This window comes from Rhinolophus sinicus, linkage group LG07, assembly GCF_036562045.2.
Source record: "Rhinolophus sinicus isolate RSC01 linkage group LG07, ASM3656204v1, whole genome shotgun sequence".
Taxonomy (NCBI): domain Eukaryota; kingdom Metazoa; phylum Chordata; class Mammalia; order Chiroptera; family Rhinolophidae; genus Rhinolophus; species Rhinolophus sinicus.
Genome location: NC_133757.1, coordinates 15803839 through 15827657, shown reverse-complemented (window position 1 = coordinate 15827657; position 23819 = coordinate 15803839). Strand labels below are relative to the sequence as shown.

Genomic DNA, 23819 nt, shown 5'->3' with positions numbered 1-23819 from the left:
TGTCATAACTCTAAATAGATAAATTTTACCGTGGATGTAGTTCCACTGCAGTTGACACCTCCTACGGTACATGCTTGATTTAGGGGTGGGGGGTCTTTATTATTTGGTTTAGAGACATATTGAGATTTCTACCAATATCTTCCTATCTATTTTTCTACTAATTCAAATTATTTACTTTCTAACCTTGCACTTCCCAAATAACTCTCCATTTATTCAACACATATTTATTAACTATTGTGTGCAAGGCATTGTTGTAGGTGTGGAGGATACAACAGAAAACAAAACAGAAAAAAATAAAAGCAAAATCACTTTCTCTCTGTTGTGGTCAATTGCAGGAGGAGGATGGAGCCCAACTGAAAATTTGGTTTGGCTGTAAAGACTGATAACGCCATACACACACCAAGAGGTAAAGAGAAGGGTGATTATTCACATAAAGAGATTTTCTGGGAATAGCAGGAAAGATCTCAAGCATATTCAAAAGTGGCTTAGAGAGCCAGGAAAGGAGACTGGCTTGGGTTTCTTATGGTGGTTAGGGACTGGGGCTGGGGCAAGGGTTCCACACTTGGTTGGGGGCTCCCCTCAGCACCAAAGTAGGGGCACCCAGGCTTTCTTACCAGCTTGCCCAGATGTAGGGCAAAAGGGGAAGAGACGGCAGAGAGGCTTAAAAGAAGTGAAAACAGTCAAACATCAAAAAATGGAGTTAGACTCTAGCTTATATTCTTTAAGTTTTTCATTTTTTATTTTAGTACAACACACACACAGTAAGCACACAAATCTCAAGCATATAGTGTATGAGTTTTTAAGTACATATGGACCTGTGTAGCCGTAATTAAGAAGAGACATAGAATGTTTCCAGCATGCAGATGGTAGCCTTGGTCCCTTCCCAGTTGTCACTCTCCCCCGAGAAGTAACCACTGTTCTGACTTCGTCATCAAAGATTAGTTTTCATAAATGGAATCATAGAATGTATACATCCAGTGATGCCTTGATCTTTAGTTACATGACCATACTTGTAGATCTGCTTCTGGACTTTATATTCAGTTCTATCCTTGCACCAATAGGACACTGGCTTAACTACTATAGCTGTATAGTAGTCTCAATATTTGGTAATGGAAGTCTTTCAACTTTGTTCTTCAGATTGTTTTCTATATCCTTTGCATTTCAATAAACATTTTAGAATCAGCTTCTCCATTTACACACACACACCCATTGATGGGCTTTTGATGAAATTACATTGAATTTACACATCAATATGGGGAGAATTGACATCTTCCAATCCATATTGACAATTTAAATCCGTTAATATGGACTATTTTCCTACTCATTTAGGTTTTTTAAAGTTTCTCTCAGCATTATTTGTTAATTTTCACTCTAGAGACCTTCCACTGCTATAATTAGATTTGATTTTTTAAAATACTCTTGTAAAGGATACCTTTAAATTTCATTTTCTAAGTATTTGAAGCATCTATCTATCTATATATGTATATATGTAATTGATTTTGTTATTGAGCTTGAATCCATCTGCCTTATTAAATCCACTATTAATGATATTAATGTGTATATCATTTTGCATTTTTGATGTGCACAATTATATCATATGTGAATAATGACAGTATTTCTTCTAACTTTCTAATCTTTGTATCTTTCTTTTTCTTGTTTCATAGTGTTGCTGGAAACCTCTTGTGCAATGTCAAAAGATGTGGTAATAGTAGCTACCCTTTTCTTGTTTCTGACCTCAGGGAGAAATATTTTCATATTTCACCATTAAGTACAATGTTGACTATAAATTTTTTGTAGCTTTCTTGGAACAGATTGAAGAATTTTCTTTCTATTCCTTATTTGCTATAAGCTTTCCACCTTAATCCTGAATAGGTGTTGAATTTTATCAAATGCCTTTCTGCCTCTGTTGAGATGATCATATAGTTTTTTTCTGTTATTATGCTAACGTGGTGATTTACGTTGATTGATTTTCAAATATTAAAATGTCATGAGTATTTGTAGGGGATTAGAACATGCCACCCCAAATTGTGCCTCTCTGCATGAGGATCATTTTGAGCTAAAGGCAATTGAAAAAAAAGCAGACATAGGATGAGCTCTCTGCCCTCCTCCATCTGCCTGAAAATTAGGGTATGAATTTCACTTGTGAAGGTTCTTCCCCACCCTTTTCTGTACCAGGAAGGAAAGAACAAGCTTATTACCTGAGATGAGATGGCACCACGAAGAGTCTCCATAAACACGCCTTATTAAAATAACCCTTACCTACCATTGGTGTTCCCTGTATATTTACCTCCCACGACATACCACCCTAAAAAATCCAGAAGCCCCTTTCCCTTATCTTGTCACTTCTCTACAAATTTGTCATCCTTTGTCAGAATAGTGTAAAAGCCTCCGAGCCCCGTATATTCTTTGGGGGTTTTCTCTTTTTCCTATGAAGCCCCACTCCCATCTTGTTGCCACATAAAATATTTAATATCGCATACAATTTTTTATGCTTTTCTCTTGTTAACTTGTTTTTTTTTGTCAGAAAAAGTAATTTCTCTCCTACATAATCTACTTTTGTAAATTGCTGGATATCAGTTTGCTGATATTTTATTTAGAATTTCAATGCTGGTTGTTTATGAGAGATATTTGCCTATAATTTTTCTTTTCTGTACTGTCTTTCTCAGGCTCTGTTATTCGGGTTTTCCTGGCCTCTGAAAACAAGTTGGGGCGTTTCCCTATTTTTTTGTTTGTTTGTATTTAACTGTTACAGTTTCTTTCTTAAATGTTTGGTTTACATTTTTTATCACCACAAAACCCTGTGAGTTTCTGTGATAAGAGACACTTCTGTTTAGCTTATCTTCAGCTCATCACGCAGAAGTTGCTTTCTCCTTGCTGATGAAATGCTGAAATATGCTCGGCTCTGGGCCTGGTTGACAAGTCTCGTTTCTGACCCCTCAATTTGGAAAGTGTTTACATTTTGTAAACACCATAATGATGACAGGATGGTCCAAAGACATTTTATTCTGTATCTACTGTGAACTTAGGATGGTGCAGCCTGAAACCCAAATCTGTGAGACTTGGAGTCATTTATAAGTTCACATTTTTTAGGGATTTTAGTAGAAAATGTTATGAGTGTTCAAAAAGATCGCTAAGCCAGAATATTAGGATAAAGTTCTGTGGTGGAAGTGGAATGAAAATGGGATTTCAAGGAAATAAATCAACGATATAAATTTTCTGTCTATTAAAAATACTGTTCAGGTATTTTAAAAATGGATAATGATGAGGTCCAAACCACTGTGGTATTGAATCCCATTGAATGTATTTTAAAGAGGGATCCAATCGTTTTATTTGCAAATGTCAATATTTGCAATATATGCTGGAAAACTGATTCTTTGTTACATTTGAACATATATAATGACACATTTTAGAAGTCAACTTAAGCATGTGAAGTTTTTTGCTTACAGACCCTCTGATAGAGTCTTGAAAAAGCTTTGAATAGTAGCCTGAACAAAATTGGGATTCTGAGAAGGAAGACGTGAGGAAAGGATGCTGGGTGTGCTGCCAACCCTGCCTGCTGCATCTCAGAGTCTCATAAAGACTTACGATGCTTATCAAGTCCGGTCCAGGGTCCAGTTTAGGGATATCCTTGAGTACAATAGTAAATCTCTTCGCCCTTCTCCTCTGTAAAATAATTACTGTAGCATCTACCTCATAGGGTTGTTGTGAAGATTGAATAAGATAATGCAAGTAAAATGCTTAGCACAATATTTAGTACATAGTAAATGCACAATTAGCCAGCTAATTTCCTCTACAAATGGAATCTACTTTGTACCAATCAGATTTCATATTTGGAAGCCTTAGAAATTGAGTTTGGATTGATTTAAGTAGAAAGACATATATTGGAAAGATACCTTACAGAATTTCTAGAAATGGTGATGAGTCAGGCTTGTATGCCGCACAACCATGAATAATGCCCAAATCACACTTCAGAATGGTTCTTGGGATGGCTGTGCCACCACCTCTGCCAGCCTTTGTCACGATAGCATAGAACCCTGGATGGTGGCCCTAGAACTGCTTCCTATGCTGCTTCTAGAAACCACAAGCAGTGGTTGCCACTGCCGCCACCTGTCACCAAATTTCATTCTAAGAAGTCCCAGCTTCATCAGGCCACTAGCCTCCGATTGAAAGTTGAGGGCAGTATAATTCAAAGTTGAGGTCACACATTCATGCTTAAGAGGCAAAGGAGTCTGGGAAAGTGAGTAGTTGACATTTTCAAATTCTACTGTGGGAGGTGTTCCTCACCCAGGCCTAGACCTCTGTCTTCTCCTTATCAGTCCCTGCCTCTGAGACCCCGTCTGCATCCAACCTATGGCCTTGTAGCTGTGACCCTATTGCAGTAGTAATAGTAAACACTCAATAACTGTTGCTGTTGTACCAGGCACTGTGCTGAGCATTTTGCATGCATTAACCTACTCAATGTATCCCCATTTTGCAGAGAAGAGGACTGAGGTTCAGAGAAGTTAGGTGAAATTCTGGTATAAAGATGGCAGCATAAAGTAATCACTCCACCCTCCCTACCCCCACACTACCCGCTTTTCTTCCTGGAAAGCATCCAAAAGCAACGTGAAAACATAACTTTATTTTTGATGAGGTTAGGAGATAGCTGAAACTTTGCATTCTGAGAAATTTCACAGCTGCCTTTATCTACTAATTGAGAAATTATGCTTACAAAAGTGTACGTATGAATTCAGAGACAAAAAGGATTATGTTTTGCTAGGAGCATGGCCCCAGTTCTGCCCTCACACAAACTTCCAGCCAATAACTTGTTCAGGAAAATCTCTCCTTTGGAGACAGATGCTAAAAAAGAAACAAGCACACAATCTATACAAGATGCTACAAAAAAAGAAGTAAACATTGGGACAAACTATGGTAGAAACCAGAAAAATATTACCATGTGTAGAGCTGATAAAAATTGTCACCAAAATTTTAACCATGATTTTTGAGGGGGGGTTGGGGGAAGAGAGAGAGAAGAGAGAGAGAGAGAGAGAGAGAGAGAGAGATGTGTTGTCAAAACTCAGAAAAGAAGTATGCATGTGTATGTGTAGGTGGGGGAGAAGAGATATAAATCATCATGGAAATGAAGAAGAAATTAGAAAAAAACACAAGGAAGAATAGACTGCTGAAAACATGATCAAGGACTGAAAGTAGATAGAAGAAAAGTAAACAACATTAAGATGAAATAGAGAAAGAATTAAAGCAAGTTAGAGTGAAAGTGATAGTAGGAAGGCAAATTAAATCCAAAGTATGTACAGTTGTCGTCCCCTCACCACCCCCACCAGGAGCAAAAGGAAAGTGATAGACAGAACAAATATTTTAAAATGCAATTTTAAAAAACTTCCCTGAAATAAAGTTGAATTTACATAATGATAAGATAGACAAACCCCAAAGGAATACAACTTTGGCAAAATTTTAGAAGCAAGAGGAAAACATGGCTAAGAGGAACTAATAAAAATACTATAGATGAGCTAGTCTGTGCATGCTTGCGTTGCTGTTGCTGACGGGGGCGGGGGAGGGGAGAGAGAAGGAGAGGGCGGTATCGTGGGGCAGACATCAGCCAGAGGCAGCGGAGAGGTTACATTGGAAGAAAGCTTTGGAGTTCTGTTCTTGCCTCTCCTCTCCTCAGGATTATTCTAAGGCAGCCATAGACCGCCCCCCTCATCTTGGATAATCAGTCATCTCTTGAATACATCAACAGTCACTATTGTTGACAGTGGGGGCAATAACAAAGTAATACAAAAGTCCTACTGGGGTTAGCAGATGGGGAAAAATTGTGGGCTGACTGTCTTCCCTCGATCAGTCCCTTCTTCACCTCTTCCTCTTGGCACCCTGGACTGGTGGGTTAAAGTATAAGGATACCGGGTCGGACAATTAAGTTCACGAACTTGTTGCAACAATGTTGCCAACCTTTTTTTTATATCAGAGGGATTCATTAAGAATTTGTTCCAACTGGACAAGCAGTTTACGAAGTTTACTACTTGGAAGTACTGAAAAGGCTGAGTGAAAAAGTCAGACGACGTGAACTTTTCACCAACAACTCATGACTCTTGCATCATGACAATGCACCAGCTCACACAGCACTGTCTGTGAGGGACTTTTTAGCCAGTAAACAAATAACTGTATTGGAACCCCCTCCCTCCTCACCGGATCTGGTCCCCAATGACTTCTTTCTTTACCCAAAGATAAAGGAAATATTAAAAGGAAGACATTTTGATGACATTCAGGACATCAATGGTAATACGCTGACGGCTCTGATGGCCATTCCAGAAAAAGAGTTCCAAAACTGCTCTGAAGGGTGGACTAGGCACTGACGTCGGTGCATAGCTTCCCAAGGGGAGAATTGCGAAGGTGACCACAGTGATATTCAGCAATGAGGTGTGTAGCACTTTTTCTAGGATGAGTTCACAAACTTAATTGTCCGACCTTGTAAACGTCCTCCCAATACTGTTTGTTTTTACTAAGTTTAAAATGAATCTAGGATCAGAAGAACGCTTGATGGGAAGGCAGCAAACAGGGAGACCCTCAACGACTCTCCAGTGCTTAGGACTCTCTTTGTCTTCTCTCTCCTTAACTCAATGGACTAAGGCTTGAACTTCAGCGCTTCCTTCTACTGAACAGAGTAGTTGTTACCCAGGGGACATTATCTCTCAGGCTAAAATAACTAGCCATCCACTGAATATAATCACTATATAAGAAAGACAACAAATGGAATGACAGATGCCAACCAAAACAGAATCATCAGAATGGATGACACTCCATGGCCTGTCTCAATATCAAGTGCTGTTAAGGGCCATGAGTACTGATGAGTGTCTATCTACTCCACTCTCCACATGACAATTGACCACCTAGACATCTGGGTGAAGCCAACCCTGGATATCCTACCTTGTCCCCCATTTTCCACCTGATCCCCCCACACTTTGTCTTAGATTCACTGTTCTTCGTTATAACTCTCTGTGCAGATTAATCTGAGCTGCATCTTTACTCTGTGCTCGTCCAGGGGACAAGCATTACTATCAGTACCAACTGCTGGAAAAGAAGGTTTTTATCACCTGCCTCCCTTTGTTGGGGAGGGGAGGGCAAGGCTGTTCTCCTTCTACTTCTTTCTGTGGTAGGTACTGCCTGGCCTTGGTGCCAACCCCCACTCCCCAGTCTTGAGAGACAACTGTCTTGTCTGCCAAGAAATGAGCTCCTTTTAAATTGCCAGCTGAGGTAAAGGCTGTGCCACAATTAAATAAATCTATAGCCACACAGCGATGTGGTAAATAAAGAACATTTCTCTTGCCTAAAACCAAAGCAATAGCCAGCAAAACGCGAGAACTGAGCATGTGCCTACATACACTTCTAGTGGTAGATCAGCAAACCCAAGCCAAGGATGACAATTTCTCCCCTACTTTCTTCTCTTCTGTTTTATGTGGGAGCCCTTGTTGCAGAGCTGATGTGCTGGGTGAGCACAGGGTGTGAGGCATCGGATCACTGAAAGAGTGGTGAATCCATGACAAAGTGAGCTGGTATCATTGGGGGAGGGGAAGACAAGGCAGGGGTGTCTGGGGAGAGCTACTCCCAGACATCCAGGGAGACAGGTGGCATCAGCAGGGGTTCAGACATTCTCTGAGGGCCTTTTGTAAAACTTGCCCTGCTTGGAAACTCAGTCCTTGATGTCTCCTCAACTGTAGGTTTTTGAAATCAAATTCCCTCTTGGAGGGGCTGGTTTCTTTCTGCAGAATGTAAACACAGCTCTTTGGACCAAATGATGTTTTATGGATCACTGAGGTCTTTTACATCGAGAGTGGGTCACTACGATAAAGAAAAGATATTTAAGGGAAGAGATCAGCTAGTAGATATGGTGATGAAATTATAAGGTGAGTGTTGGGTATTCTTTAAAGCTTGTCATGAGTTAATTCTTGGAGCTGGTGCTAAATTGGTGACATTTCCAGAGAGCATAATTTGAAGCTGATTGGGCATCTCACATCCTTTGAAGGTAGACTCTTAAAATGTTAAAAAACAAAACAGAGGAACTTAACGCAGAGAGCGGCAGAACAGTCTGACTGTTGACACGTCCATCTAGCATCACTCAGGATGAACAATGTGTCTGTTTGGATTGGTTTTGAGATGCAGACAGTGAGATGGCCAAATTGTCAGCTGGCAAATTGGATAAGCGTGTGATTCTGGCTCTTGGGAAGGATGACATACATTTGAGTACGTCTAAGACTTGTTTTGAAAATTCTCTCCACATTTAAAAAGCTGGCTGGGCTGTTCAGATTGCTAAAACAGAAAAGATTCACTCAGCAGCCAGCTCCCCCACCCTCCCAAAAACCCCTAGGCTATCAAAACCCTGTGCTGTGACTCACCAGGCAGACCCAGACCTTGGCTGTCCAGTTGTCCTGGGAGACCATGAAACAGGTGGTCTACGGCTATTCCAGATCATGGTCTTCTCTCTTCTCTAAAGGGTAATAGGAGATGGTCAGGACCATCGCAAGGGAAGATGCAGTGTTTGCTGTTCCTGGGACTGGGAGAAGAGAGTAACCGAATGACCATCTCTTATTCAGAATAATATTCTCAATGCCACAGTCCAGAATCAAACCTCACCATTCATTGGTCCAGTTGAGCAATTTCATGGTGACAACCTTCTGTCACTCTTTGAAAGCTTTTAACCAGTTTAATGAGAAGATGAAACTTTTAAAAATAAATGTTTATATTGGAATAATTTTAGATTCATAGAAAAGTTGCAAAGAGAACAGAGTTCCCTATGTATCTGTCAACCAGATTTTCCTAATATAATCTCATACATGACTGTGGTTCATTTGTCAAATCTAAGAGATAATTATTGGTATATTACTATTAACTAAACTCCAGACTGTATTTGGATTTCACCGGTTTTTCTGCTACTCCGTATATATATAGTTTTCTGTTTCAGGATCCCATGCAGGATACCACATAGCTTTTATGTTGGATGTCTCTGTGATCTCCTTTGGTTCTTATTAGTTTCTCAGTCTTTTTTTGTTTTTTATGAACTTGACATTTTTGAAGAGTAGTAGTCAGGTGTTATATAGGATGTCTCTCCATTTGGGTTTCTCTGAGGTTTTCCTCGTGTCTATATTAGGATTATGAATTTTGGAGAGTACCTCAGAGGGGAAGTGCCCTTCTTATCACATCATATCAAAGGGTACATGCTGACATGACTTGTCATAATGACACCTTTTATCCCTTTGATTCCAAGGCTCTCCATTGGAAAGTTACTGTTTTTCCCTTTCCATGGTCTTTGGAAGTGAGTCACTAAGTCCAGGCATTATTCAAGGTTTGGGGAGGGAATTAACCATCACTTTCTGGATAGGGGAGTATCTACATATGTTATTTCAAATTCTATAAAGAAGATATGTCTCTTCCATTTATTTAGTTAAGTATTTATTTATATTAGCATGGGCTTACGTATATTTATTTTATACTTTGAATTATGATCCAATACTATAGTCTTTATTTTGTTGCTTCAATTGTTCCACTTTTAGCCATTGGAAGCTCTTCCAAAAGAAGAACTTGGTTTCTATGTACTTTTGACAAACCCCCATCCTTTTGTATTTTCTTGAACACTTTCTTGGCTTTTGGCACAATAAAATGCCCCAGGCTCATGTGTTTTCTTTGTCTCCACTATAGAATCAGTCACTTCTCCAAAGAGCTCTGGCGCCTTTTGTTGAAGAACGGGGTTAGAAACCAAGATCTGGGCACAGGTGTGCTGGTTGCTGTCAAGGTGTCACTGCTTCTAGTCCATCTCAAGGACAAAGCTAGGGAGCTTATGTATGTACACTAATCAGGGTATACATACCTATCTATAATTGTTTCTGTGTATGTTTATCTGTATATGAGGTCAGGCAATTAAGTTTGTCAACTCACCCTAGAAAAAGTGCTCCATACCTCATTGCTGAATATCACTAAGGTCACCTTTAAAGTTCTCCCCTTAGGAAGCTATGCACTGATGCCAGCAGCTTGTTCACCCTTCAAAGCAATTTTGGAACTCTTTTTCTGGAATGGCGCTCAGAGCTGTTGTTGTATTACCCTTGATGTCCTAAATGTCATCAGAATGTCTTCCTCTCAATATTTCCTTTATCTTCAGGTAAAGAAAGAAGTCACTGGGGCCCAGCTCAGGTGAGTAGGGAGGGTGTTCCAATACAGTTATTCGTTTACTGGCTAAAAAGTCCCTCACAGACAGTGCTGTGTGAGCTGGTGCATTGTCGTGATGCAAGAGCCATGAATTGTTGGCGAAAAGGTCAGGTTGTCTAACTTTTTCACTCAGCCTTTTCAGCACTTCCAAATAGTAAACTTGGCAAATTCTCCGGTTATTCATAGTGAATAATCCTTCTGGTATCATAAAAAGGTTAGCAACATTGTTGCAACAAGTTCGCAAACTTAATTATCTGATCTCATATATTAAAACTACATGCATACTAAGCAAGTACCAGAAGTTTCACGCTCTCCTTTCCCCCTTGCTTATTTGTAACATCTTTCTCTGACAGTGAGAAACTTGACTCCATGAATGAAAGATTTTGATAGTTCTCATATTTTTAATTATTTGTGTTTAGAAGATTTTGATCCTTCTGCATATATCTAAATGTTATCAAGGAAGTTTGAGACAAAGTCATCAATTGCTGGCTCCATAAAAAATGACCATCCATATACTTGTCGATGACTGGAGATACTAATGGAGTCCAATGTGCCCTCTGATGCATTATGAAGTTTATATTCTGTTCAGTGGAATCTTCAGCATATTTTATTGTTATCAAATTCTCTGCACATTAGTAAACTCTCAGGTGATGTGTGAAAATCTCAGTTCAGCATGGTAGAAAGCAGGTATAAATATTACTAAGTGAGGCTGTAATTTTCTTTAACAGCTTTATTGACATACAATAAACTGAAGGTATTTCAAGTGCAGAATTGATAAGCTTTTACATAGGTATACATCTGTGAAACTATCACCACACTCAAGATAAAGAACATATCTTTTATCCTTAAAGTTTCTTCACAGCCCTTGGTAAATTTTAGCACGTAGGTGAATTTGCAATTATGGAATCTGAAAATGAGGGTTGGCAGTATTTGTCCATCTTTACACTAATACTACATTGTCTTCCATTACTATCTCTTTATGTTACGTCTTGAAATCAGGGAATGTTAGTTTCCTCTTTTGTTCTATTTTCTCAAAGTTTTTGGTGACTTGAGGTCCTTTGAATTTACATATGAACTTTAAAATTAGTTCATCAATTTTTACAATTGGGATTGTAATTTTTACAACTGTTGGAATTCTGGTTAGGATGACATTGAATCTATAGATTAATTTGTCTATTATTCCATTTTAATTGTTTTCTGTTCTGATCATCAGTATTACCTTTCTTCTACTTATTTAATTCTAATTTGGTCTCTTTTTAAAAACAATATATAATGGGGAAGCTGAGATAATTAGAGACTTCTAATCTACTCATTTAATGCTATAAATTTCCTCCTAAAGACTGCTTTAGCAGTATCCCATGCATTTTTATATGTTGTGTTTTATTTTCCTTCAGCTTAAAATACTTTTTAATTTCTATTTTGATTCCTTCTTTTGCCTATGGGTTTTTAAGAGGTGTGTTACTTAGTTTCTGAATATTTGGATATTTTTCAGAGATCATTCTGTTACTGATCTCTTATTTAATTCCATTGTGGTCAGAGGATTTACTTAATATGACTTAATTTCTTTACATTTAGTGGGGCTTTTTTGGTGAGCTGGAATGTGATCTATCTTGGGAAGTGTTCTACGTATATTTAAGAAGAATGTGTATTTTGCTGTTCTTGGATGGAAAACTCTGTGTCAATTAAGTGAAGTTAATTGATAGTATAGTTCAAATGTTCTATTTCTTTACTGATTTTATCTGCTTATTCTTTCCATTATTGAGAAAGGGATTCTGAACTACATCTCTATATTGAATTATATTGAGTAAAATTGTGGATTTGTCCATTTCATTTTACAGTCTATTAGTTTTTGCTTATGGGTTTTGAAGCTCTGTTATTAAGTGCATCAATGTTTAGAATAGTTATGTGCTCTTGATTAGTTGACCCATTTATCATTATAAAATCACCTCATTTATCCCTGTTAGTTTTCTGTGCTCTAAAATCTACTTTGTTATTAATACTGAATCACCAGCTTTCTTTTTATTAGTGCTAACATGCTATATGATTTCTCATCTTTGTACTATGTTATACAAACCGTTGTGTATTTATATTTGAATTGTATTTCCTATAGGCAAAGTATAGTTGGGTCTTGCTTTTTTTTTCACTTGAGTCTGATAATCTCCACCTTTTAAGTGTGATGATGTTTAGAGTATTTCCATTTACTATGATTATTGTTATGGCTAGGTTTAAATCTATCACCTTGTTTTCTATTTATCCATATGTTCTTCACTTCCTTGTTTCCTGTTTTTCTGCCTTCTTTTTGATTAAGTAAATACTTTAATATTTTGTGGTTTATTTTATGTCCTTTATTGACTAATTAGCTATAATGCTTTGCTATTGTCATTTCAGTGGTTGCTTTAGGTTTATAGTACATCTCTTTAACTGACCACAATCTACCTTCAACTGATATTTTACTACTTCATATTAATAAAGTGATGGGTACTTTACAAAGATAATCTAATTGCCCACAAACTTCATGTCAGGCAGGTATTCATGTCCCCATTTTAACAATGAAGGAGTTGAGACATAGTATTTTTAAAAATCAATAAACTATTTTGACATGAAAGTAGAATTTAAATTTGGGGAATGGAAAATGAGACAGTATCACTATTTTTCAACTTGATAGGTTTATAGGCGGAGAAACAAAAATGGCTATGTGTAGCATCTTAGCTAAGGACGTAGCATAAAGCGGCCCATCTGTTTCATAAATCTCAAATGTTTGGGGACCATCTGAAAGAAATAGTGAAATGTAATTTTATCCATTTTTAAAACTAGAAATAAAGTCTATTTACTACCAAGATCTAGCTAGATATGTATGTTTTCAAAAAATAAAAGAATAAAAGAATGGATTCCATGCTGCCGCTAATGTCCTTACCCTCCCAGAAGTTGCAATTCTTATTATTTTTTTTTTTTTTTAAGGTTTGATGCTTCTTTATCTAGGAGTCAGTTTTCTCCTGTATTCTATTTCAATTCATCCCAACTGTGATGGGAAACATATTATCTGCAGAGGACGCCAGGAAGCTCCCGTAGTGTCTGGAAGAGCAGATGAATGTGGGAAGAGATGACAGATACCAGTGTGCCATGTTTTGGGAGAGAGATAGGAACATTTTCCAATGTGGCCCCATTTATAGGAAGGGGGAGCGTATCTTTAGTTAATTAATATGTGACCCCCTCAGCACAATTCAATAGCTTAAGAGAATTTAATTAGCCGAAATTCAATGAGTAGTTTCCATGTGAGGCATATAGACCTCAGAATCACTATTTTATACTTGTACTATTAAACATCCAGGACCAATGCTTTTATGAAGGGTTTAATCATTTGGCTATGAAAGAAAATCTAAACCAGCAGTTATTAACCTGGGGTCCCTGGAACCTCCAGGAGTCTACAGATATGCTTTAGGTACATACATACATTTTTCCAGGGATGAAGGTCTACAGCTTTCATCAGCTTCTTAAAGGTGGATATAGCCCAAGAGAGCTGATGATCTTTTACACGAAAAAGACTTTTCTCCAATTATAGAGAAAATATTCAAAATAACTCAATAAAGGTGACAAGGTTTAGTTAATGTAATTCAGGCACCATTTCAAACATATCCATTTGGAACTCTAAAATGGATATAAACTTTGTCTTGACTGATAGGGTCTTTTTTTATTTATTCAATTAGCATCAGATTTCTATAAGCAAGTAAAATGGAATAAAAATTTAATTAGAATACTCAAATACTGTTTCTGGCACTCAATTTTTCATATGTAGGAAGCAAGTGACAAGAAAGATAATTATTATTGATTAATCAAAATCATTTCTCTAAAGTATTTTGAGGTCAGGTGACTTTTGTTTTTGGTTCCTTGCACAGAACTATAGATGGTCAGAAAGGTGACTCTGAGGCAAAATGTGGTCAAAGTCTTCAAAGAGTAAACTTGGTTTCCAAGGAAGCAAGCTGGGCTGAAGCATGTTAGAAAGATTTCAACAACGGTGGAAATAAAAAGAGGTTTCTCATTAACTCGGAAAGCATGAGAAAGTTTCGTCTCTCATTTCCTGAACACTAGCTGGTCAAGGTTTCACGATAAGAGAGTGTATTTGTATAGCACTTGGTACTTCACAGGGTTCTTCATTTACTTTTTCCTGCTCTCATGCCGGCCCTTTGCAGATAGAAGGCATTTGATGAGGAGGGGATGATCTCACTTAAGAATCTGAGGGGGAGATTTCTGATGGCCCCAATGTCAAGAGAGGGAGAAATGGTTCCTAGCCGCCCCAGCAGCAACCAACACAATAGTAATTATTTCAACACAACCACTATTTCTGGAGCACTTGTGCCATGCCAGACACCATGCTATGTGCTTCTCCTTCAGCCCCTAAGTGAGATAACTCAGGCAGTGTTTCCTTCTGATAGGAAGAAACAGATGGCATTCTATACTTCTTAAATGGGGATCATTCCAGTGTGCTGGGTATTTGGGACCTCATCTTTCAATTACAAATTTTCCCCTCAGATGCACACATACAGAGTTTTCTGAGACTTTTTTCTTCTGAGCATTTCAAATTATGCTAGCTGAGGAGAATCATAGCATTACCGTGAAATAAATTTACCCTCGACACTCTTTCTGGTCAACCGAATTAGACCTGCTTACCCTCTCTGCTCCCACAATGATAATGCTATAGCTAATATTTATTGAGCACTTTCTGTGTGTATGGCACTGTCTGATACAGTAAGTGCACTTTCATTATGTATTGAGTAGGTTCTCTTTCCCAGCTCCATTTTCATATGGAAAAGCCAAGGCTTGGAGACGTTATTTGACTTGCCCAATTTAGGGAAGCCAGGATTGCTATCTCCAGCAACTTGGCTTTTCTCCTTTCACACCCACTTCCCTCCCTCCCTCCCTTCCTTTTCTTTTTTTGGTGTATTGTTCTGTTATTGCAAATGTTAAACATTTACAAAAGTAGACAGAAAGAATAGTATAACAAACTCCCATCTAACGTTTACTCAGCTTAAACAGTTATGAGTTTCTGGCCTCACTCAATTCTATACCTTCCTGCACCCCCTTCCATATTACCTAGAAGCCAATCCTAGGTGGGCATATAGCGTTTCATCTGTAAATATTACACTATGGATCTGTAGGAGCAGCTCTTGGTGCCCTGTGTCACATCTGCTTGTCTACTTCCGATTTCAGCTGTGGCTGTGGCAGAAGTTTTAGTGGGAGCTCAGCCTCTTGGTGATAGGAGCAAAGCCACTCCTCCCACGTGTGCTGTGCATGCTTCTCATCCTGCCTCAAAGTCTTCTGTGAAATGTGGGGTGTTATCAACACTGGAGTCAACGGCTCATCCGAGGGAGAATGGGAGGGGAGAGTAAGTCCCAGACACCTGTGTGCACATGGACAATTCTGGGGGGGGGGGCACTCTGTGCCCTTCTCAGAGGTCTGCATAGACTCAAACCCCATTGCCACTGCTGTGACCTTGATAATACACCCTTTGACTGGCGTTTGTTCTTTCTCTGTCTTACTTTCCTTGATTCCTCACTGTTTACTCCTGGGATCACCTCAAAACTACCTGAACCCAGGTCCTCTTCTCAGGCTCTGCTTTTAGGAATATTTCTAGACCTTTCTGAGTCTTTTTAATGAACAGAACTAGGAAATATGTTCTGTTTTGTTTGTTTTAAAATAAAATACACCTTGAGTTCATACTGATCCTTCTTTAAACCAGTAATGTTTTTCTTCAGATATTGTATCTCACAACTCTATCTCTTTTCCCCTCTCTGAAAAACCCAGTTCTCAAGAACACCTGTGATATTGAATTAGAATATCACATAAATACTTGTTTGCTTTATCCCACAATACACATAAAAATCTCAAAATAACAATTTCAACTTCATCACTAACAATATAATTACGGTAAACGGTTTAAAATTTAGATTCTTGTTTTTTAGCATTTCTTCTTCATCCTTAGGGTTTATTCTGCAAGGGATGTGCCTCATAACAGGCACCTGAGGCTTTTAGTTTTCTGTGTAAAGGAGCATGAGGTATAAAGGACTCTCACCAGGAAACAGGTCGGTTATCCACACTGCCATGTCTCTTTGGAATTTAGGGCCTCCTGTTGACGTAGTAGCAAGCAAGAGCAGCTGAATTTGATCTTGATCGAGGCTGACGTACCAGCCGTCAACTGGGACTATTTCACATATGAGCCTAAGGAATTACACTGAGAGGTGTGGCTCCTGTGTCCCTCTTGAGTTGACAACAGAAGCCCAACTCAAGGAATTAAGGAATTAAGAAATTCCTTGTATCAGAAGCCAAGCAGACAGTCTCTTCTTATCTATTAGTTTGGAGCAAATCTGACTTTGGAGATAAAGAATCCCTAATAGGAAAACAAATCTTTGCCTCATACGCAGCTGTTCTACTGAACTGCTCAGGCCCAACTTCTGGGACCAGGGAGTCTAGAAACAGCCTCTTCCATCAAGTATTGATCCTAGTATATTTATCTTTTTTTCTTTTTTTGAAGAAAGGAATTAAAGCTAAAAATAATTAAAACCTGTCTCTCGACCCTATATACACGTGATCTATCCATGAAGCTGTCATAACTCAAAAAGACCCTCCGTGAAAAAATAATCAACTCCTCTATGCCGGACTTTGGGATGCAGAGAAAAATATGGCGTAATTAGCCTTACTTATTGCGATGCTTGTGGATTTGCTCTTCTCACTGCTCTTATTACCCCAAGTTGCACAGGCAGTCCAGAAACAGAAGCTCTACACATGTTTGGTGTAGATCAGTATTCCATTCTCCATCCTTGATCTGCAAAATGACTGCTGCCCGTGGGAGTGAGGGGGTGAGGCAAGGATATTGCAAATTATCCCGGTGCCCCTGGCTTCCAGTCTTTGTTGTGCATTGATAAGTGGTTTCAGAAGATGAGAAACATTGACAATTGAATACATTGTAATATCTGGAGGGGGCAGATAATCAACACTCATTATGTTTGCCACCAGGTACAAATTCTTGGGGTCTCTGGTTGTCTCCATGCTGCTCTTTTTGTGTACCCTCCAAACCCTGACAATGCCTCTTGTGAAGCTCCTCTGTGTGGTGATGATGAATTTCTTTTTCGCTGGTTGGAATTTACAGCAGGTGAAATTGCAGGACTTGAAGAGCATGGACTTAATATTGAGAAAAGAGTAAGATCCCCCATCCACACATTTTGATCTGTAAAACAGTCACTGGGAAGAAAATAGAGAAACTGCACTGGGAACCAGGCATATTAATTCATCAGTGTGGTATTAAAAAAGGAAAGAATAAAAAAAGAAAAAGAACCCTCCCATTTTCTCCTTTGTCGCATGGTTGTCACCATGCCCAGGGATAGGCAGCACAAAATTCAGAATTCAGGAAAATGCACCATGAACTTTCCACCATCAATTTTAATTCCCTCTTTTCTCCCCTCTGCTTCTTTCACAGAAACTCAGAACATGTCCCTTATCTACTTGGCTGGGATTTTCTTCTACCCCTCCTTGCACTGAAGCCCACACTTTAATCACATTGACTCCCTGAAGTGTCCCCTAAATTATGCCACAGTCTCTGCCCTGGAGCTTCCTTCCCTGCTTCTCACCTGCTAATTTGCCCTCATCCTTTAGGTCCCTGCTCAGACATCACCCCCTCGGGGAAGATGTTTTCCCTGAACTGGATTGGCTGTCCTTCCTCTGAACTTCCTTGACAATGTCACAACGCAGATGATGATCTTTTTAGGAGTCCATCTCCTTCTCAAGACCAAAGGCTCCTTGAGCGCTGGCCTGGTCAAGGTTGATGCACCATGTCCCCAGTGCCAAATCCTACAGCTGGATCATGGGAGGAGTTTGGTTCAATTTGGTGACTGAAAGATGAATTGAGATGAATGAGTACCTGTCAGTTGAGAAGAAGGCTTCCCTGGAAGCAGACACTAATGACCATGATTTAGCCATCATGCTTGGATATCTGTGTGGCATCTTTTATACAATTCATTGAACAAGTCCATCATGTAAGGTCTTTCATGCTGGGGGTGTTCAGTGTTATCTGGCAAAGAGATGGCCCAGTGAGATCTCATTCCCCTCCCTTGGATTGTTTGGATGCTCCCTGCCTTCAACCAGCAACCATAGTGATTTTTCCAATGTAATTATCTGGCTGTGTCATGCCTCAGCTTAGCATCCTCCTATGGCCCCTCACTCCCAACTCATTTACGTCTCAGTGACTTATTGAAACATCCACCTCTCTTTGTAGTTAGAACTCAGGTGGCCTTCCCAGCCCCACTTTGTGCCTCTGTCTCTCCACTCTCCCAGAAACACTTCTTCAACTCCAGTCCTACATATGAAGTGATTTCCTTTTTCAGAATGTCCTACTTTTCTTCTCTGCCTAGAGAATTCCAACTCTTCCTTTATGATCCAGTGCAAATGTCACTCTCTCTGAGAAGCCTCTGCAGGTTTCTTCAGAGAGCTCTTCAGTTGCTTTTCTGTATAGCCATAACTGTTTTTCATGTTGACCCCAATCTAACTGGAGAGCTAGAAATTTTAAAAGGGAAATCCTACACAGTGTAATAAGCACTTATTTTTCACACTCTGTGCTTTAACCATTAGAGTACACTATTCCTTCTCTCCACATAGTCTATGATAGGTCCTCAATCAAGGCTTGTTGCAAAACAGAACAACAGGCAAACATAACAGGCTAGAGAGTGTTCCATAGGGTCTATCATTCCTCCAGGAGAAGTGAGGGATGTTGCTTCACGTCAGTAAGGAGACAAGTCTCCTTCTCATCACTCAGATTTCTGCTCCCAAGGCATCTCCTCCTAGAGGCCTTCTGTGACCACTTGCCTAGAGTCGCCCATTGTTCTACTTTGTTTCTTTGTGATACACCATACCATCTGAAATCACCTTCTACATTTGATTGTTTACATGGGTGTGGCTGATGTATTTCTCCCCAGGATGTGGGTCTATGAAGGCAAGGATTTACTCTCTCTTATTTGCCACTGTGTCACCAGCCATGGGAGCAATGTATACCAATTGGTAAATATTTCTTGGATGACCAAAACAAAAAGTCACTGAGGAACACACTTCAGGAATCACTGGGGCTGGTGGAGAAACGGCTGCCTCTTATAAGGATATTGGTGGGATTGTGGGGCTCTACACAGGACCTGGAAGTGACTGTGAGTACCCCACCTGGGCTAACTTTCTACTAAAACAGATATATCTCAAGGTGAAATCTGAGATGCTTGGAGCAGCATCCAACCATATGACTGCCGACTACATCTGCCATCTAAAAGAGAAGATCCATCATACTAACTCCTGTAGATTTCTATAACCTGTGATTGTTCCCATTTTTGTTATTTTTTTCTCCCCAAAGATATTCACCCTAAATTCCTTAAGTTGGAAAATAGGAGTACGATGAGAAGGAGGAGCAGGAGGGCGGGAGGGAAGGCCAGACATTTAAAATACATTTGGCTTCTCCTTTTTTTGACTTTAGATTTGGGATTACAGGAGAGTCATGTTGGGTGCATTTCACCAAAAACAGTATGCTAGCTTAAAAAGAAAGGGAAAAAACATGTTTTTCTTACTTATCCACCAAAGCCCAGCTGAAATATCATCTGTTCCATGGCCATTTTTGACTACACGAGCCTTTCTTTTTCTTTTTCTAGCCTGAATTCCCTACAGAATTTGTACCTCTAACTTGGGCCCTTAATTAAAGACTGTATTGAATTAGTGTCATTTTTTAAAAAATTAGTTTATTGGGATGACAATGGTTAGTAAAATTACATGGGTTTCAAGTGCACAATTCTGTAATACATCATCTATATAATCACATTGTGTGTTCACCATCCAGAGTCAGTTCTCCTTCCATCACCACATATTTGACCCCATTTACACTCTTCTACCGCCACCCTCCCCCCTTACCCTCTGGTAACCACTAAAACTAGTGTCTTTTTTTTTTTTCATGTCTCTACCGTGGGCTTTTTGCTCACTATGGATTGATGCTGTGCCTTGTGGATCAATATATTTCCACTGCAATTGCACCAGGCTGGGCCCTGACCTCAGATGTGATGGTTGACTGCTGCCAGAGTGCACAGAAGCCCCTGGCCACAGTGCCTATATGTATACAGAAGGTGCCAAAAATGTGTACTCATTTTAAGAAAGAAAAACTGTATTAAAATTGTAATACTCAATATATACCAATAACAAAAGACGAATACAAGTCACGTTTGACTTCTGCAATTACAAGAGATGCTCAAAGTGGTCACCATCAGCGTCCAGACACTTCTGATTATGGTGAACTCCTGCTTGAGCAACGTTGATCAAAGTGTCCACTTGTATACATTTTTTGGCAACCCTGGTATATGTGGTCTCATTTAATCTTTGCAACAATGGTCTAGGAGCAGGTATTATTTTACAGGCAAGAAACTTGAGGGTCAGAGAGGTTGAATCATCTGCCCAAAGCCACACAGCTCACGACAGGCAGAACTAAGACTACCAGGACTCAACCTGTGTCTTTTCTTCTGACTTGGAGAAAGTGCTCCTGGCGGAAGAATACTCAGAGGTAGGCTCAGTGACCGTAGATGGTGGACATGGAATCCTCCTTCTGAAACTATTTTTAGTCTCAGGTCCATAAGCTTTAGGCTGGCTTCCAAGTGATAGCAATAGATGGCCCTCCACCTCAGGGCCCATTTGGAGGTCATGAGTGGGGGAACTCTGGGTCCCCACAATTGTGCCAAAATTCACTGGCTAGGAACAGGATAAGGGTTGTTGTACTCTGCCGTGTTCTGTCTTGGAACTTAGAGCAGCTGGGGGAAGAAATAGAGAACTGGCTGGCAAGGAGTTTGAAGTTCTTGTTAATAGTAGGCCCAATATCCCTTCCCTTGAGTTTAGCATACTGGGGGAAAAATGTCCTCCTAATTTTAAAAAGAACTTTTTTATTTCTAGATATTTACATTTAAAAGTTCTCTTTTGATCAGAAAGAACACCATGGCATTTTATTTTTAAGTTATTTATTTTTTTGAACACAGAATTGTAAAGAAGAAAATAAAAGTCACTTGTATAGCAAGTGGCTAGCTATAACAAATGTCACCAGTGGTTATCTTTGTTAGAGAGATTATTATTTTTTAAACACTTGGGATCATGCTTTATTTATATAAAAATGTTAATCCTGATTTATTCATTAAACACATCATAAGCTTTCTTCTCATGTCCTTAAATATTCTGCATGAGCATAATTTTATTGACAGCGTCATAATTATTTTATGGATATACCATTATTTGCTACCATTTGTCTAGCACTGGACGTTTAAATTCTTTCTAGTGTTATGTTTCACTGAGTTCCTAGTAGCTCTGTTGGAGTTTTTATTGTCCTGGTGGTCGCTGGCAAGTCACCAACCTGTTAATCATCCTAAGGCCATCTTGAAAAGCCTTGGGTAGCCGTCCTAAATTCCCATCTATGTGTCATGTAACAATGCCATGTAAGTACTTTGGAAGTGACCCCAGGAGGTCATTGTGGCTGAACAATGGTCCATGAGAACTTTAAACATAGTCGTTGGCATATGTGTGCTTTCTAGGAAAGAATTGCTCTCCCCTAACTAAGTTTCCTGAATTAATGCAGTTCTCCAGGGAAGCCTCGGGGAAACAAGATCTCTTATTTAACGTGTGCCATCAGCTTAGCTCAGTTAATGCTGATTTCCACATCACCCAACAGAGCTTGGGAAATGATATTCTCTTGCTTTTGTGTGTTTTTCTGTGGAATAATGATGTTCACACCTCTAGGAAAGTTGACATCCAAACCTGAAGTGGAGACTGTCATTATTTAAAACATCACGATTATGTAAATGTAACCAGACTTTCCTCTCTAGTAAAGTTTATTGCCATCTTTTTTAGTTCTTTCAATGCCTTATTCTTGCCACCTCCCCCATAGAGTTGGCTGGTAAAGTACTACGGTTATTTATTTATTTATTTGTTTATTTATTTATTTTTTAATGAAATTGAAACCAGATAAAGAGGTAAGAAGATTTTCAAGGGGGCAGCTATGGGATGGGCTGGATTCAACTGAGTTGCCCATCAGCCTGGTTCTTCAGCCTTGCTGGTAGTGTGCTTCTATCCCCTCACGCTCCTTTGGTTTCCTGGGCTTGCCTTCTGGGGAGAAGCTCCTCATTCTCTGGATCTTCTCTATACCTTGCAAACCCAGATGGAACAGCATTTTGACACCTTGGAGCCAATGATGAAGCCAAAAGGTGTCCTAGCCCCTCCTTCATCTCCAAATATCAATAGTATTAATACTATTGGGAAGAAAATAACAGTAATAACATGGACAAACAGCATTTTCTTAGTCTGATGTAAAGCACCTTTAGAAAAGTCTGCCATTCCTATTGATCTGTATCATATGGTGTAAGTAAAATGAGTGTGCTTGCTGTACACATGCCGTTTCAAGGCAACTGCTTGCCAACTAGCATGCTGCCATCCGGCCCCTCCTGCAAACAAATCCTGGCTCTGCTTAGAGAACTGGCTTTTAATTGACTTTTGGATTATGGGTCCCTTTGAGACTGTGATGAAAGCTGTGGACCCTCTGATGTACTCAATGTGTGTGCAACTTTAGTCCTGAAACTCAGTTCTACTGTTCTAAGCCCAGTGTCATTTCATAATATTACTTGTTTATTGGAACTTTAAGACAAAATACCATTTTAAAAAATATATTTTCCTTAGAGACTTCCTAAAATGTGTTCTCTTCTCTTGCCCTATATGTTTTATGGCAAAACACATGATCAAAAGTCTCACGTCAGAGCAGATTCAATGAGGCAGTATCATTGCAGGTAATTCAAAACTGCCTCCTGAAACCAAATCTTCTGAAGTGAATTTTCCTGAATCTTTATGGGCAAAATTGTTTGTGGTTGACATGAACAAATCTCCTATTGCAATGGGGTCTCATCTCAGCAGTAGAGCAGAGGGACCATTCCAGGGCCACAGTTTGTCTCATGATACATGCTACTCTGTGGGATTCCAAAGCATTTTATTATAGTGTTTCATTGCCCTAACCTTTCCAAAATGGCAAAAGAGACATTTCTTTACATTTTAGTGTTTCTCAATGCAAATGTTAGCTTGCAGTGTTTTATTCTCTTACCCTCCAAAGAAATCTGTTATTAGAACTTTGGAAACGGAGATAAATGAAACTATCCTGCTATCCCTTTGCTGCAATACCATTAATTGCTAAATTACCCCATGGTGTTGGTCTTTCTACGATATATTTTGTGCTCAAGTTAAGGTCTGGAATAGGTAAGGTTCTCTGGGTTGTGCCAATAAGATTATCACAAATCCTCTTTCTAACAGCTCTGCAAGCATTGGCACACATCAAAATATTAGATTCAGCTGCCAGACTCTCCATATGCATAAATGTCTGCATGTAAAAACTAGGGTTTTATTTGCATATGGATCAAAATGCATTGTGATGTGGGTTTCCTTACAGTTTATGTTCCCTAAAGTAGAGGTATAAATGGGCTACATTTTCATTGCACTTTTATTTTTACTTATGTTTCAAAACATAAGTTTATTTTTATTTATAGTTTTTTTGATTGTAAAAATAACATGTGCTTATCATGAAAGTTGGAAAATGCAAAATA

General features: G+C 39.1%; 1 long non-coding RNA gene across 1 annotated transcript in view; it reads left to right on the top strand.

Moving 5' to 3' along the window:
• The first annotated feature begins 332 nt into the window (after window positions 1-332).
• Window positions 333-23819, top strand: part of LOC141572789 (uncharacterized) — a 55533-nt gene continuing 32046 nt past the window's right edge. The window contains exon 1 of the long non-coding RNA XR_012498284.1: window positions 333-406. This is a non-coding gene — a long non-coding RNA (uncharacterized LOC141572789). The remainder of the gene's footprint in view (window positions 407-23819) is intronic.